The sequence below is a fragment of the Patagioenas fasciata genome, unplaced genomic scaffold, assembly GCF_037038585.1.
Source record: "Patagioenas fasciata isolate bPatFas1 unplaced genomic scaffold, bPatFas1.hap1 Unplaced_5, whole genome shotgun sequence".
Lineage (NCBI taxonomy): Eukaryota > Metazoa > Chordata > Aves > Columbiformes > Columbidae > Patagioenas > Patagioenas fasciata.
In genome coordinates, this window is record NW_027288767.1 from 1,520,347 (window position 1) to 1,538,182 (window position 17,836).

A 17,836-nucleotide genomic window follows, 5' to 3' on the forward strand; every position below is an offset into this window, starting at 1 on the left:
TAGGTTTAAGGGATTGGGATAAGGGTTAAGAGATTGGGTTAGGGTTAAGGGATTGGGTTAGGATTGGGTTTAGGGTTAGGAATTAGGCTTAGGTTTAGGATTAGGATTAGCGTTATGGTCTGGGGTTAGGAATCTTAACCCTCGACAGGGCCAAAGGGGGTCCCCACGGTGTCACAATGGGCCCTGGGGACAATGGGAGTCCCCAGCATGTCACAATGGGCCCTGGGGACAGAGAGGGGTGCCCTGAATGTCAGAATGGGCCCCAGTGACAAAGGGATCCCCCATGGTGCCAAAATGGGCCCTGGGGACAAAGTAAGGTCCTGGAATGTCACAATGGGACCCAGTAACAAAGGGGGTCCCCATGGTGCGAAAATGGGCCCTGGGGACAAAGGGGGTCCCTAGGATGTCACAATGGGCTCTGGGGACAATGGGGGGTACTGGGATGTCACAATGGGCCCTGGGGACAAGGGGGAGTCATGGGACGTCCAATGGGCCCTGGGGACAAAGGGGGTCCCCAGGATGTCACAGTGGGCTCTGGGGACAATGGGGGGTGTCCAGGATGTCACAATGGGCCCTGAGGACAAGGCGGGGTCCCCATGGTGTCACAAAACAACGTCCTCAGGGATATGGGTCAGTGCCAGGGGTAGGTTATGCTTGGCCTCCATGACCTCGAGGGTCTTTTCCAACCAAAATGAGTTCTTAGGGTTTATCCCAAATGATGGGAACCCCCGCTTCCATCTCTGCTCTTCACCAAACACCTTTTAGAGGATGAAGAGGAAGGAGACGCAACACCTCAGCATACGGAGGGTCTTCCCCAAAGGGGTGGTCTGGGGTATCCAAAACACAAGGGGTGGTCTGGGGTATCCAAAACACAAGGGGTGGTGTGGGCATCCAAAGCACAAGGGGTGGTCTGGGGTATCCAAAACACAAGGGGTGGTGTGGGCATCCAAAGCACAAGGGGTGGTCTGGGCCATCCAAAGCTCTCCTGGAGCGACTGCTGCTTCTTCTTGCTTTCCATCAGCTTCTTGATGTCTTCCCGCGTGGGGATGCACTCGTCATCTTCGTCATCTTCGTCATCTTCGTCATCTTCGTCATCTTCGTCATCTTCGTCATCTTCGTCATCTTCGTCATCTTCGTCATCTTCATCATCTTCATCATCTTCCTGCCCAGCATCCCAGGCCCATCCGCAGCTGCTGGAGCTTCCATGAAAGGCCTGGAGCCACGCGCCGCTCCAGCTTCATCCAAAAGAGGTGGTGAGCTCCAAAAAGGAAGGAAGGAGGGAAGGAAGGAAGGAAGGAAGGAGGGAAGGAAGGAAGGAGGGAAGGAAGGAGGGAGGGAAGGAAGGAGGGAGGGAAGGAAGGAGGGAGGGAAGGAAGGAAGGAGGGAAGGAAGGAAGGAGGGAAGGAAGGAGGGAAGGAAGGAGGGAAGGAAGGAGGGAGGGAAGGAGGGAGGGAAGGAAGGAGGGAAGGAAGGAGGGAAGGAAGGAGGGAAGGAAGGAGGGAAGGAAGGAAGGAGGGAAGGAAGGAAGGAGGGAAGGAAGGAGGGAAGGAGGGAAGGAAGGAGGGAAGGAGGGAAGGAAGGAGGGAAGGAAGGAGGGAAGGAGGGAAGGAAGGAGGGAAGGAAGGAGGGAGGGAAGGAAGGAAGGAGGGAAGGAAGGAGGGAAGGAAGGAAGGAAGGAGGGAAGGAAGGAAGGAGGGAAGGAGGGAAGGAAGGAGGGAAGGAAGGAAGGAGGGAAGGAGGGAAGGAAGGAGGGAAGGAGGGAAGGAAGGAAGGAGGGAAGGAAGGAAGGAAGGAGGGAAGGAAGGAAGGAGGGAAGGAAGGAAGGAGGGAAGGAAGGAGGGAGGGAAGGAAGGAGGGAGGGAAGGAAGGAAGGAGGGAAGGAAGGAAGGAGGGAAGGAAGGAAGGAGGGAAGGAAGGAGGGAAGGAAGGAAGGAGGGAAGGAAGGAAGGAGGGAAGGAGGGAAGGAAGGAAGGAAGGAGGGAAGGAGGGAAGGAAGGAGGGAAGGAAGCAGGGAAGGAAGGAGGGAAGGAAGCAGGGAAGGAAGGAGGGAAGGAAGGAAGGAAGGAGGGAAGGAAGGAGGGAGGGAAGGAAGGAGGGAAGGAAGGAGGGAAGGAGGGAAGGAAGGAAGGAAGGAAGGAGGGAAGGAAGGAGGGAAGGAAGGAAGGAGGGAAGGAGGGAGGGAAGGAAGGAGGGAAGGAAGGAAGGAGGGAAGGAAGGAAGCAAGGAGGGAAGGAAGGAAGGAAGGAAGGAGGGAAGGAAGGAAGGAAGGAGGGAAGGAAGGAACCGGGGGTTCCCATCATTTGGGATAAACCCTAAAAACTCATTAATCACTTTGGTTGGAAAAAAGCACCCACCTCCATAGGACCCCATAGGGACCCATAGAGACCATAGAGGCCCATAGGGAGCCACAGAGCCCCATGGAACCCCATAGAGACCCATACGGACCGTAGAGCCTGTAGAGACCCATAGGGACCCATAGAGACCCATAGGGACCCATAGAGACCCAAAGGGACCCATAGAGAGGGAGGGTTTTAGGACCCTGGGGGTTCCATAGAGACCCATAGAGCATCAAGGAGCCCCATAGGAACCCATAAGGACCCATAGACACCCATAGGGACCCATAGAGCCCCATAGAGGCCCATAGGAAACCACAGAGCCCCATGGAACCCCATAGGGACCCATAGAGCTCCATAGGGACCCATAGAGACCCACAGGGACCCATAGAGAGGGAGGGTTTTAGGACCCCGGGGGTTCCATAGCGACCCACAGAGCCCCATTGGGACCCACAGAGACCCATAGGGACCCAAGGAACCCCATAGCGATCCTAGAGACCCATAGGGACCGTAGAGTCTGTAGAGACCCATAGGGACCCATAGAGACCCATAGAGCTCCATAGGACCCCATAGGGACCCATAGAGCCCCAAAGAGCCCCATAGGGACCCACAGACACCCAAGGAGCCCCATAGAGACCCATTAAGACCCATAGGGACCCATAGAGGCCCATAGAGGCCCATAGGAAACCACAGAGCCCCATGGAACCCCATAGGGACCTATAGAGACCCATAGGACCCCATAGAGATCCAAGGAGCCCCATAGAGCTCCATAGGGACCCATAGAGAGGGAGGGTTTTAGGACCCCGGGGGTTCCTGCTGGGCTCAACTATGGCAAGAAAACCTTAACGAATAATTAACCGAATATTAATGAATGCAAAAGGCCAGGAACCAATGAGGAGTGAGCACTGAGCCCTGGGACAACCTGGGACAGCGGGGACAGGGACAGCGGGAATGTGACCCTGGGACCCATTGACTCCCATTGACTCCCATTGACTCCCATTGACCCCATTGACCCCCATTGACCCCCATTGATCCCCATTGATCCCCATTGATCCCCATTGACCCCATTGACCACATTGATCCCCATTGATCCCCATTGATCCCCATTGATCCCCATTGATCCCCATTGACCCATTGATCCCCATTGACCCCCATTGACCCCATTGACCCCATTGGCCCCCATTGCCCCCCATTGATCCCCATTGACCCATTGACCCATTGACCCCATTGACCCCATTGACCCCCATTGACCCCCATTGACCCCATTGACCCCCATTGATCCCATTGACCCATTGACCCCATTGACTCCCATTGACCCATTGACCCCATTGACCCATTGATCCCCATTGACCCCATTGACCCCCATTGACCCCATTGATCCCCATTGACCCATTGATCCCCATTGACCCATTGACCCCATTGACTCCCATTGCCCCCATTGCCCCCATTGCCCCATTGACCCCCATTGACCCATTGATCCCCATTGACCCCATTGACCCCCATTGATCCCATTGATCCCATTGACCCATTGACCCCATTGACTCCCATTGACCCATTGGCCCCATTGACCCATTGATCCCCATTGACCCCGTTGATCCCCATTGACCCCATTGACCCCCATTGACCCCATTGACTCCCATTGACCCATTGATCCCCATTGACCCCATTGACCCCATTGCCCCATTGACCCCCATTGATCCCATTGACCCCATTGATCCCCATTGACCCCATTGACCCCGCTGACTCCCATTGACCCATTGATCCCGATTGACCCCATTGACCCCCATTGATCCCATTGACCCATTGACCCCATTGACCCCCATTGACCCCCATTGACTCCCATTGACCCCCATTGACCCCCATTGACCCATTGACCCCATTGACTCCCATTGACTCCCATTGACCCCATTGACCCATTGATCCCCATTGACCCCCATTGACCCCATTGACTCCCATTGACCCATTGATCCCCATTGACCCATTGACCCCATTGACTCCCATTGACCCCATTGACCCCATTGACCCATTGACCCCCATTGACCCATTGATCCCCATTGACCCCATTGACCCCCATTGACCCCATTGACCCATTGACCCCATTGACTCCCATTGACCCATTGATCCCCATTGACCCCCATTGACCCCCATTGACCCCATTGACTCCCATTGACCCATTGATCCACATTGACCCATTGACCCCATTGACCCCCATTGATCCCATTGACCCCATTGACCCCGCTGACTCCCATTGACCCCCATTGATCCCATTGACCCATTGACCCCATTGACTCCCATTGACTCCCATTGACCCCCATTGATCCCATTGACCCATTGACCCCATTGACCCCATTGACCCATTGACTCCCATTGACCCCCATTGACCCCGTTGACTCATTGATCCCCATTGCCCCCCATTGATCCCCATTGATCCCCATTACCCCCATTGATCCCCATTGCCCCCATTGACTCCCATTGCCCCCCATTGCCCCCATTGTCCCATTTCAGGTAAAAGAGGACATAAACAAGAGAGAAAAAACAAAACACAACACATTTGGGCACTCCTGGGTCCTTTGGGGCACTCCTGGGTCCCTCCTGAACTCCTGGGTCCTTTGGGGCACTCCTAGGTCCCTCCTGAACTCCTGGGTCCTTTGGGGTACTCCTGGGTCCCTTGGGGTACTCCTGGGTCCCTCCTGAACTCCCCATAGACCCCCATAATTTCCCCCTTAGGGACCCAGGAGTGCCCCATAGTGACCCATAAGTGACTCATGGAGCCCCCTAAGTGCGTTCGGGTCCCCTCGGGTCCCTTCGGGTGAGTTCGGGCCCCACTCGGGTCCCTTCGGGTGTGTTCGGGTCCCCTCGGGTCCCTTCGGGTGCGTTCGGGTCCCACTCGGGTCCCTTCGGGTGCGTTCGGGTCCCTTCGGGTGCCTTCGGGTCCCCTCGGGTGCGTTCGGGCCCCACTCGGGTCCCTTCGGGTGCGTTCGGGTCCCCTCGGGTCCCTTCGGCTCCCTTCGTGTATCTTCGGCTCCTCCCGGAGCCGCCTCCGCGCACGCCACGCACAGTGGGCGTGGCCAGGCACCCCCCCCCTTCCCATTGGCCGCCGCCTGAGGAAGGGGGCGTGGCCTCGCTCGCAGCCGCCGCCGCGGCGGGAAAAGATCGTGAGGCGGAAAAAAGGGGGAGAAAGTGGGGGGGGGGGGGGGGGGAGGAAGAGGAGGGGCCGGGGGGGGAGCGGAACACGGGTTTTGGGGTAAAAAGGGGGGGATTTGGGAGTTTGGCGCCTTTTGGGGCACTTTCGGGTGGGTTCGGGTCCCTTCGGGGAGACTTCGGGCCCCTTCGGGTGGGTGCGGGTCCACTCGGGTGGGTTCGGGCTCCTTCGGGTGGGTTCGGGCCCCTTCGGGTTGGGTTCGGGTCCACTCGGGTGGGTTCGGGTCCCTTCGGGTGCGTTCGGCTCCACTCGGACCCCTTCGGGAAGACTTCGGGTCCCTTCGGGTGCGTTCGGCCCCGGCCGGGACTCGGGCGCCGCTCGGCTCCACTCGGGCGCCGCTCGGCTCCGCTCGGGCCCCTTCGGCTCCGCTCGGCTCTTTCCGTCTCCGCTCGTTTTCCCGCGCTTTCCCTCAGAGCGCGAAACGAAGCGCGGGGACCCCCGGGGCCGCTTTTTTCGCGCTTTTCCCGAGGTGACAACAGCGGGGGCTTTGGGGACACAGCTCGGGGAGCCTCAGCGGGAGGGTTTTGGGTTGAAAAAGCGCTATTTTGGGTCAATTTTGAGGTGGTTTGTGGCCCTCCCGGCGGGGCAAGATGGCGGCTGCGGACATCGAGGGGCTGCTGGGTGAGTAATGAGGGGGAATTAGGGGTGATTAGCGCGAATTAGGGGGTAATTAGGGGGCAGCGGGGATATGGGGGGGTGGGGGGGGTGTTAATTAGCGCTGCTGAGGGTGTTAATTGTTAATGAATGCAGAGGAGGAGCCGTTCCCCAGGGCCATTGTCCCCAGGGCCCATTGTGACATCCTCTGCACCCCCTTGTCCCCAGGGCCCATTCTGACATTCAGGGGACCCCTCTTTGTCCCCAGGGCCCATTGTGACATCCTGGGGATCCCTCATTGTCCCCAGGGCCCATTGTGACGTCCCAGGACCCCCCATTGTCCCCAGGACCTATTGTGACATTCAGGGGGCCCCTTTGTCACTGGGGCCCATTGTGACACCATGGAGACCCCCGCTTGTCCTCAGGGTCCATTGTGACATCCTGGGCACCCCCCATTTTCCCCAGGACCCATTGTGACATCCTGGCCACCCCCTTGCTCCCAGGGCCTGTTGTGGCACCATGGGGACACCCCCTTTGTCCCCAGGGCCCATTGTGACATCCCAGGACCCCCCTTTGTCCCCAGGGCCATTGTAGCACCATGGGGACCCCCTTTGACCCCAGGGCCCATTGTGGCACCATGGCAACCCCTTTTGTCCCCAGGGCCCATTGTGACATTCTTGGACCCCACTTTGTCCCCAGGGCCTATTGTGACACCATGGGGAGCCCTCCTTGTCACTGGGGACCCATTGTGACACCATGGGGACCCCCCCTTGTGCTCAGGACTCATTCTCACATCCTGGACACCCCCCATTGTCCCCAGGGCCCATTGTGACATCCACTGCACCCCCTTGTCCCCAGGGCCCATTGTGACATTCAGGGGACCCCTCTTTGTCCCCAGGGCCCATTGTGACATCCTGGGGACCCCCCCTTGTCCCCAGGGCCCATTGTGATGTCCCAGGACCCCCCACTGTCCCCAGGGCCCATTGTGACATTCAGGGGACCCCCCTTTGTCCCCAGGGCCCACTCTGATACCGTGGGGACCCCCTTTGTCCCCAGGGCCCATTGTGACATCCTGGGGACCCTCCTTGTCCCCAGAGCCCATTGTGACATCCAGGGGACCCCCTTTGTCCCGAGGGCCCATTGTGGCACCATGAGGACCCTCTTTGTCACTGGGCCCCATTGTGACATCCCAGGACCCCCCTTTGTCCCCAGGGCCCATTGTGACATCCTGGGGACCCTCCTTGTCCCCAGAGCCCATTGTGACATCCCAGGACCCCACTTTGTCCCCAGGGCTTATTGTGACACCATGGGGATCTCCCTTGTCCCCAGGGCCCATTGTGACATCCCATGACCCCCCTTTGTCCCCAGTGCTATTGTGAAATCCTGGGGACCCCTTTTGTCCCCAGGGCCCATTGTGACACCATGGGGAACCCCTTTGTCACTGGGGGCCATTGTGACATTCCAGGATTCCACTTTGTCCCCAGGGCTCGTTCTGACACCTTGGGGACTCCCATTGTCCCCAGTGCCCATTGTGACATCCTGGGCAACCCCATTGTCCCCAGGGCCCATTGTGACATCCTGGGCAACCCCATTGTCCCCAAGGCCCATTGTGACATTCCAGGACCCCCCATTGTCCCCAAGGCCCATTGTGACATCCACTGCACCCCCTTGTCCCCAGGGCCCATTGTGACATCCTGGGGATCCCTTCTTGTCCCCAGGGCCCACTGCGATATCTGGGGGACCCCTTTGTCCCCAGGGCCCATTGTGACACCATGGGGACCCCCCTTCTCCCCAGTGCCCATCGTGACATCCTGGGGACCCCCTTTGTCCCCAGGGCCCATTGTGACATCCCAGGACCCCCCATTGTCCCCAGGGCCCATTGTGACATCCCAGGACCCCCCATTGTCCCCAGGGCCCATTGTGACATCCCAGGACCCCCCTTTGTTTCCAGGGTCCATTGTGACATCCTGGGGTCCCCCCTTTGTCCCCAGGGCCCATTGAAATGTCCCAGGAAAACCCTTTGTCCCCAGGGTTCATTGTGACATCCTGCGGACCCCATTTGTCCCCAGGGCCCATTGTGGCACCATGGGGACCCCCTTTGTCACTGGGGCCCATTGTGACATCCCAGGACCCCACTTTGTCCCCAGGGCTTATTGTGACACCATGGGGATCTCCCTTGTCCCCAGGGCCCATTGTGACATCCCATGACCCCCCTTTGTCCCCAGTGCTATTGTGAAATCCTGGGGACCCCTTTTGTCCCCAGGGCCCATTGTGGCACCATGGGGAACCCCTTTGTCACTGGGGGCCATTGTGACATTCCAGGATTCCACTTTGTCCCCAGGGCTCGTTCTGACACCTTGGGGACTCCCATTGTCCCCAGTGCCCATTGTGACATCCTGGGCAACCCCATTGTCCCCAGGGCCCATTGTGACATCTGGGGGACGCCCTTGTCCCCAGGACCCATCGTGGCACCGTGGGAACCTCCTTGTCACTTGGGCCCATTGTGACACCATGGGGACCCACCCTTTGTCCCCAGTGCCCATTGTGACATCCTGCGGACCCCCCGTTGTCCCCAGGGCCCATTGTGATATTCAGGGGACCCACCATTGTCCTCAGGGCCCATTGTGACGTCCCAGGACCCCCCATTGTCCCCAGGGCCCATTGTGACATCCTCAGCACCCCCTTGTCCCCAGGGCCCATTGTGACATCCTGGGGATCCCTTCTTGTCCCCAGGGCCCATTGTGACGTCCCAGGACCCGCCATTGTCCCCAGGGCCCATTGTGACATTCAGGGGCCCCCGTTTGTCACGGGGGCCCATTGTGACATCCCAGGACCCCACATTGTCCCCAGGGCCCATTGTGACATCCTGGGAACCCCACTTGTCCCCAGGACCCATTGTGACACTATAGGGACCCCCCCTTGTGCCCAGTGACCATTGTGACACCGTGGGTACCACCCTTGTCCGCAGGGCCCATTGTGACATCCTGGGAATCCCTCCTTGTCCCCAGGGCCCATTTTGACATTCAGGGGACCCCCCTTTGTCCCCAGGGCCCATTGTGACATCCTCGGCACCTCCTTGTCCCCAGGGCCCATTGTGACATTCAGGGGACCCCACATTGTCCCCAGGGCCCATTGTGACATCCTGGGGACCCCCCTTTGTCCCCAGGGCCCATTGTGACATCCTGGGGACGCCCCCTTGTCCCCAGGGCCCATTGTGACGTCCCAGGACCCCCCACTGTCCCCAGGGCCCATTGTGACATTCGGGGGACCCCCCTTTGTCCCCAGGGCCCGTTCTGATACCGTGGGGACCCCCTTTGTCCCCAGGGCCCATTGTGACATCCTGGGGACCCTCCTTGTTCCCAGAGCCCATTGTGACATCCAGGGGACCCCCTTTGTCCCCAGGGCCCATTGTGGCACCGTGAGGACCCTCTTTGTCACTGGGGCCCATTGTGACATCCCAGGACCCCCTTTGTCCCCAGGGCCCATTGTGACATCCTGGGGGACCCTCCTTGTCCCCAGAGCCCATTGTGACATCCCAGGACCCTACTTTGTCCCCAGGGCTTATTGTGACACCATGGGAATCTCCCTTGTCCCCAGGGCCCATTGTGACATCCCATGACCCCCCTTTGTCCCCAGTGCTATTGTGAAATCCTGGGGACCCCTTTTGTCCCCAGGGCCCATTGTGGCACCATGGGGAACCCCTTTGTCACTGGGGGCCATTGTGACATTCCAGCATTCCACTTCGTCCCCAGGGCTCGTTCTGACACCTTGGGGACTCCCATTGTCCCCAGTGCCCATTGTGACATCCTGGGCAACCCCATTGTCCCCAGGGCACATTGTGACATTCCAGGACCCCCCATTGTCCCCAGGGCCCATTGTGACATCCACTGCACCCCCTTGTCCCCAGGGCCCATTGTGACATTCAGTGGACCCCTCCTTGTCCCCAGGGCCCATTGTCACATCCTGGGGACCCCCGTTGTCACTGGGGCCCATTGTGACGTCGCAGGACCCCCGTTGTCTCCAGGACCCATTGTGACATTCAGGGGGCCCCTTTGTCACTGGGACCCATTGTGACATCCCAGGACCCCACATTGTCCCCAGGACACATTGTGACATCCTGGGGACCCCACTTGTCCCCAGGACCCATTGTGACACTATGGGGACCCCCCCTTGTTCCCAGGGCCCATTGTGACACCGTGGGTACCACCCTTGTCCGCAGGGCTCATTGTGACATCCCAGGACCCACATTTGTCCCCAGGGCCCATTCTGATACCGTGGGGATCCCCTTTGTCCCCAGAGCCCATTGTGACATCCAGGGGACCCCCTTTGTCCCCAGGGCCCATTGTGACATCGCAGGACCCCCCTGGGCTCCAGGGCGCATTTTGACATCCTGGGGATGCCCCCTTGTCACCGGGACCCATTGTGACGTCCCAGGACCCCCATTGTCCTCAGGACCCATTGTAACATTCAGGGAACCCCTTTATCACTGGGGCCCATTGTGACATCCCAGGACCCCACATTGTCCCCAGGGCCCATTGTGACATCCTGGGGACCCCATTTTCCCCAGGACCCATTGTGTCACTATGGGGAACCCCACTTGTTCCCAGGGCCCATTGTGACACTGTGGGTACCACCCTTGACCGCAGGGCTCATTGTGACATCGCAGGACCCCCCTTTGTCCCCAGAGCCCATTGTGAAAACCAGGGGACACCCTTTGTCCCCAGGGCCCATTGTGACATCGCAGGACCACCCTGGTCCCCAGGGCCCATTGTGACATCCTGGGCACCCCTTTTGTCCCCACGGCCCATTGTGGCACCATGGGGACCCCCTTTGTCACTGGGGCCCATTGTGACATCCCAGGACCCCACTTTGTCCCCAGGGCTGATTGTGACGTCCCAGGGCCCCTCTGTGTCCCCAGGGCCCATTGTGACACTTTAGGGACCCCTCTTTGTCCCCAGGGCCCGTTGTGACATCCTGGAGACCCCCGCTTGTCCCCAGGGCCCATTGTGACGTCCCAGGACCCCCCATTGTTCCCAGGGCCCATTGTGACTTTCAGGGGACCCCCCGTTGTCCCCAGGGCTGATTGTGACGTCCTAGGGCCCCTCTGTGTCCCCAAGGCCCATTGTGACATCCCATGACCCCCTTTGTCCCCAGTGCTATTGTGAAATCCTGGGGACCCCTTTTGTCCCCAGGGCCCATTGTGACACCATGGGGAACCCCGTTGTCACTGGGGGCCATTGTGACATTCCAGGATTCCACTTTGTCCCCAGGGCTCGTTCTGACACCTTGGGGACTCCCATTGTCCCCAGGGCCCATTGTGACATCCTGGGCAACCCCATTGTCCCCAGGGCCCATTGTGACATCCTGGGGACCCCCATTGTCCCCAAGGCCCATTGTGACATTCCAGGACCCCCCATTGTCCCCAGGGCCCATTGTGACATCCACTGCACCCCCTTGTCCCCAGGGCCCATTGTGACATCCTGGGGACCCCCGTTGTCACGGGGGCCCATTGTGACGTCCCAGGACCCCCCATTGTCCCCAGGGCCCATTGTGACATCCTGGGGATCCCTCCTTGTCCCCAGGGCCCATTGTGACGTCTTAGGACCCCCCATTTTCCCCAGGCCCCATTGTGACAATCAGGGCACCCCCTTGTCCCCAGGGCCCATTGTGACATTCCGGGGACGCCTCTTTGTACCCAGGGCACACTGTGACATCCTGGGGACCCCCCCTTGTCACTGGGGCCCATTGTGACGTCCCAGGACCCCCCATTGTCCCCAGGGCTCATTGTGACATCCCAGGACCCCCCATTGTCCCCAGGGCCCATTGTGACGTCCCAGGACCCCCCATTGTCCCCAGGGCCCATTGTGACATCCTCAGCACCCCCTTGTCCCCAGGGCCCATTGTGACATTCAGGGGACCCCTCTTTTTCCCCAGGGCCCATTGTGATATCCTGGGGACCCCCCCTTGTCCCCAGGGCCCATTGTGACGTCCCAGGACCCGCCATTGTCCCCAGGGCCCATTGTGACATTCTGGGGATCCCTCCTTGTCCCCAGGGCCAATTGGGACGTCCCAGGACCCCCATTGTCCCCAGAGCCCATTGTGACATTCTGGGGATCCCTCCTTGTCACCAGGGCCAATTGGGACGTCCCAGGACCCCCATTGTCCCCAGGGCCCATTGTGACATTCAGGGGCCCCCGTTTGTCACGGGGGCCCATTGTGACATCCCAGGACCCCACATTGTCCCCAGGGCCCTTGTGACATCCTGGGGACACCCCCTTATCTCCAGGGCCCATTGTGACATCCTGGGAATCCCTCCTTGTCCCCAGGGCCCATTTTGACATTCAGGGGACCCCCCATTGTCCCCAGGGCCCATTGTGACATCCTCGGCACCCCCTTGTCCCCAGGGCCCATTGTGACATTCAGGGGACCCCACATTGTCCCCAGGGCCCATTGTGACATCCTGGGGACCCCACTTGTCCCCAGGACCCATTGTGACACTATGGGGACCCCCCATTGTCCCCAGGGCCCATTGTGACATTCAGGGGACCCCCCTTTGTCCCCAGGGCCCATTTTGATACCGTGGGGACCCCCTTTGTCCCCAGGGCCCATTGTGACATGCTGGGGACGCTCTTTGTCCCCAGGGCCCATTGTGACATCCTGGGGACCCTTATTGTCCCCAGAGCCCATTGTGACATCCAGGGGACCCCCTTTGTCCCCAGGGCCTATTGTGGCACAATAGGGACCCCCTTTGTCACTAGGGCCCATTGTGACATCCCAGGACCCCCCCTAGTCCCCAGGGCCCATTGTGACATCCTGCGGACCCTCCTTGTCCCCAGAGCCCATTGTGACATCCAGGGGACCCCCTTTGTCCCCAGGGCCCATTGTGGCACCATAGGGACCCCCTTTGTCACTGGGGCCCATTGTGACATCCCAGGACCCCACATTGTCCCCAGGGCCCTTGTGACATCCTGGGGACACCCCCTTATCTCCAGGGCCCATTGTGACATCCTGGGAATCCCTCCTTGTCCCCAGGGCCCATTTTGACATTCAGGGGACCCCCCATTGTCCCCAGGGCCCATTGTGACATCCTCAGCACCCCCTTGTCCCCAGGGCCCATTGTGACATTCAGGGGACCCCACATTGTCCCCAGGGCCCATTGTGACATCCTGGGGACCCCACTTGTCCCCAGGACCCATTGTGACACTATGGGGACCCCCCATTGTCCCCAGGGCCCATTGTGACATTCAGGGGACCCCCCTTTGTCCCCAGGGCCCATTCTGATACCGTGGGGACCCCCTTTGTCCCCAGGGCCCATTGTGACATGCTGGGGACGCTCTTTGTCCCCAGGGCCCATTGTGACATCCTGGGGACCCTCCTTGTCCCCAGAGCCCATTGTGACATCCAGGGGACCCCCTTTGTCCCCAGGGCCCATTGTGGCACAATAGGGACCCCCTTTGTCACTAGGGCCCATTGTGACATCCCAGGACCCCCCCTAGTCCCCAGGGCCCATTGTGACATCCTGCGGACCCTCCTTGTCCCCAGAGCCCATTGTGACATCCAGGGGACCCCCTTTGTCCCCAGGGCCCATTGTGGCACCATAGGGACCCCCTTTGTCACTGGGGCCCATTGTGACATCCCAGGACCCCCCCTGGTCCCCAGGCCCCATTGTGACATCCTGGGGACCCCTTTGTCCCAAGACTTCATTGTGACATCCTGGGGACCCCTCTTGTCCTCAGGGTCCATTGTGACAGCCCAGGACCTTACATTTTCCCCAGGACCCATTGTGACATCTTGGGGCCACCCCCTTGCTCCCAGGGCCCGTTGTGGCACCGTGGGGACACCCCGTTTGTCCCCAGGGCGCACTGTGACATCCCAGGACCCCCCTTTGTCCCCAGGGCCATTGTAGCACCATGGGGTCCCCTTTGACCCCAGGGCCCGTTGTGGCACCATGGCAACCCCTTTTGTCCCCAGGGCCCATTGTGACACCATGGGGACCCCTCCTTGTCACTGGGGACCCAATGTGACACCATGGGGACCCCCCCTTGTCCTCAGGACTCATTCTCACATCCTGGACACCCCCCATTGTCCCCAGGGCCCATTGTGACATCCACTGCACCCCCTTGTCCCCAGGGCCCATTGTGACATTCAGGGGACCCCTCTTTGTCCCCAGGGCCCATTGTGACATGCTGGGGACCCCCCCTTGTCCCCAGGGCCCATTGTGACGTCCCAGGACCCCCCATTGTGTCCAGGGCCCATTGTGACATCCAGGGGATCCCTGCTTGGCCCCAGGGCCCATTGTGACGTCTTAGGACCCCCCGTTGTCCCCAGGGCCCATTGTGACATCCTGGGGACCCCCCCTGGTCCCCAGGGCCCATTGTGACATCCTGGGGATCCCTCCTTGTCCCCAGGGCCCATTGTGACATCCCAGGACCCCCCACTGTCCTCGGGACCCATTGTAACATTCAGGGTACCCCCTTTGTCACTGGGGCCCATTGTGACATCCCAGGACCCCACATTGTCCCCAGGGCCCATTGTGACATCCTGGGGACCCCATTTTCCCCAGGACCCATTGTGACACTATGGGTACCCCCCCTTGTTCCCAGGGCCCATTGTGACATCCTGGAGACCCGCCCTTGTCCCCAGGGCCAATTGTGACGTCCCAGGACCCCCCATTGTTCCCAGGGCCCATTGTGATGTCCTTGGGAGCCCCCTCTCTTCCCAGGGCTCATTGTGACTCTCAGGGGACCCCACCTTGTCCCCAGGACTGATTGTGACGTCCTAGGGCCCCTCTGTGTCCCCAGGGCCCATTGTGACGTCCCAGGACCCCCATTGTCCCCAGGGCCCATTGTGACATCCTCGGCACCCCCTTGTCCCCAGGGCCCATTGTGACATTCAGGGGACCCCTCTTTGTCCCCAGGGCCCATTCTGACATCCTGGGGATCCCTCCTTGTCTCCAGGGCCCATTGTCACGTCCCAGGACCCCCCATTGTCCCCAGGGCCCATTGTGACATTCAGGGGACCCCCTTTGTCACTGGGGCCCATTGTGACATCCCAGGACCCCCCTTTGTCCCCAGGGCCCATTGTGACATCCTGGAGACCCCCTTGTCACTGGGACCCATCATGACACCATGGGGACCCTCCTTGTCACTGGGGACCCATTGTGACACCATGGGGACCCCCCCTTGTCCTCAGGGCCCATTGTGACATCCTGGGCATCCCCCCTGTCCCCCGGGACCATTGTAACACCGTGCGGACCCCCTTTGTCCCCAGGGCCCATTGTGACACTGTGGGGAACCCCCTTGTCCCGAGGGCCTATTGTTACGTCCCAGGAACCCCCATTGTCCCCAGGGCCCATTGTGACACCTTGGGGACCCCCTTGTCACTGGAGACCCATTGTGACAGCATGGGGACCACCCCTCGTCCTCAGGGCCTATTGTGAACATCCTGGGGAACCTCCATTGTCCCCAGAGCCCATTGTGAGTTCCTGGAGACCCCCTTGTCCCCAGGTCCCATTGTGACATCCTGGGGAGCCTCTTTGTCCCCACGGCCCATTGTGACATCCTGGGGACCTCCTTGTCCCCAGGACCCATCCTGGCACCGTGGAGACCTCCCTTGTCACTGGGGACCCATTGTGACACCATGGGGACCTCCCATTGTCCTCAGGGCCCATTGAGACATCCTGGGGACCCCCTTTGTCACTGGAGACCCATTGTGACATCCCAGGAACCCCATTGTCCCAAGGGCCCATTGTGACATCCTGGGGACCCCCCTTTGTCTCCAGGACATATTGTGACACCGTGGGGACCACATTAGTCCCCAGGGCCCATTGTGACATCCTAGGGATCCCCTCTTGTCCCCAGGGCCCATTGTGACGTCCCAGGACCCCCCATTGTCCCCAGGGCCCATTGTGACATCCTGGGGACGCCCTTTGTCCCCAGGGCCCATTTTGACACCGTCGACACCCCCCTTTGTCCCCAGGGCCCATTGTGACATCCTGGGGACCCTCCTTGTCCCCAGGGCCCATTGTGACATCCTGGGGTCCCCCCTTTGTCCCCGGGGCTCATTGTGATATCCTGGGGATCCCTCCTTGTCCCCAGGGCCCATTGTGACGTCCCAGGACCCCCCATTGTCCCCAGGGCCCATTGTGACATTCAGGGGACCCCCTTTGTCTCTGGGGCCCATTGTGACATCCCAGGACCCCCCTTTGTCCCCAGGGCCCATTGTGACATCCTGGGCATCCCCCCTGTCCCCCGGGACCATTGTAACACCGTGCGGACCCCCTTTGTCCCTAGGGCCCATTGTGACACTGTGGGGAAACCCCTTGTCCCCAGGGTCCATTGTGACATCCTAGGGATCCCCTCTTGTCCCCAGGGCCCATTGTGACGTCCCAGGACCCCCCATTGTCCCCAGGGCCCATTGTAACATCCTGGGGACGCCCTTTGTCCCCAGGGCCCATTTTGACACCGTCGACACCCCCCTTTGTCCCCAGTGCCCATTGTGACATCCTGGGGACCCTCCTTGTCCCCAGAGCCCATTGTGACATCCAGGGGACCCCCTTTGTCCCCAGGGCCCATTGTGACATCCTGGGGTACCCCCTTTGTCCCCAGGGCCCATTGAAATGTCCCAGGATCACCGTTTGTCCCCAGGGTTCATTGTGACATCCTGGGGACCCCATTTGTCCCCACGGCCCATTGTGGCACCATGGGGAACCCATTTGTCACTGGGGCCCATTGTGACATCCCAGGACCCCACTTTGTCCCCAGGGCTTATTGTGACACCATGGGGATCTCCCTTGTCCCCAGGGCCCATTGTGACATCCCATGACCCCCCTTTATCCCCAGTGCTATTGTGAAATCCTGGGGACCCCTTTTGTCCCCAGGGCCCATTGTGGCACCATGGGGAACCCCTTTGTCACTGGGGGCCATTGTGACATTCCAGGATTCCACTTTGTCCCCAGGGCTCGTTCTGACACCTTGGGGACTCCCATTGTCCCCAGGGCCCATTGTGACATCCTGGGCAACCCCATTGTCCCCAGGGCCCATTGTGACATCTGGGGAACGCCCTTGTCCCCAGGAGCCATCGTGGCACTGTGGGGACCCTCCTTGTCACTTGGGCCCATTGTGACACCATGGGGACCCCCCCTTTGCCCCCAGGGTCCATTGTGACATCCTGGGCAACCCCATTGTCCCCAGGGCCCATTGTGAAATCTGGGGGACGCCCTTGTCCCCAGGACCCATCATGGCACCGTGGGGACCCTCCTTGTCACTTGGGCCCATTGTGACATTCAGGGGACCCCCCCTTTGTCTCCAGTACCCATTGTGACATCCTGGGGATCCCTCCTTGTCCCCAGGGCCCATTGTGACGTCCCAGGACCCCCCATTGTCCCCAGGACCCATTGTGACATTCGGGGACCCCGTTTGTCACTGGGGCCCATTGTGACATCCCAGGACCCCACATTGTCCCCAGGGCCCATTGTGACATCCTGGGGACCCCACTTGTCCCCAGGACCCATTGTGACACTATGGGGACCCCCCCTTGTGCCCAGAGCCCATTGTGACACTGTGGGTACCACCCTTGTCCGCAGGGCTCATTGTGACATCCCAGAACCCCCCTTTGTCCCCAGGGCTCATTGTGACATTCTAGGACCCCACTTTGTCCCCAGGGCCTATTGTGACACCATGGGGAACCCTCCTTGTCACTGGGGACC

The 17,836-nt window shown here is 60.2% G+C and overlaps 1 long non-coding RNA gene across 3 annotated transcripts in view; it reads left to right on the plus strand.

Annotated features, from left to right (window-relative positions):
• The first annotated feature begins 1,112 nt into the window (after nucleotides 1-1,112).
• Nucleotides 1,113-17,836, plus strand: part of LOC139826877 (uncharacterized) — a 30,370-nt gene continuing 13,646 nt past the window's right edge. The window contains exons 1-3 of one of the 3 annotated variants that reach the window (XR_011736991.1): nucleotides 1,113-1,253; nucleotides 5,061-5,142; nucleotides 6,097-6,156. This is a non-coding gene — a long non-coding RNA (uncharacterized lncRNA). Of the gene's footprint in view, nucleotides 1,254-5,060; nucleotides 5,143-5,432; nucleotides 5,489-6,096; nucleotides 6,157-17,836 lie in introns of those variants that run through there. The other 2 variants (XR_011736992.1, XR_011736990.1) reach the window with 2 other exon arrangements.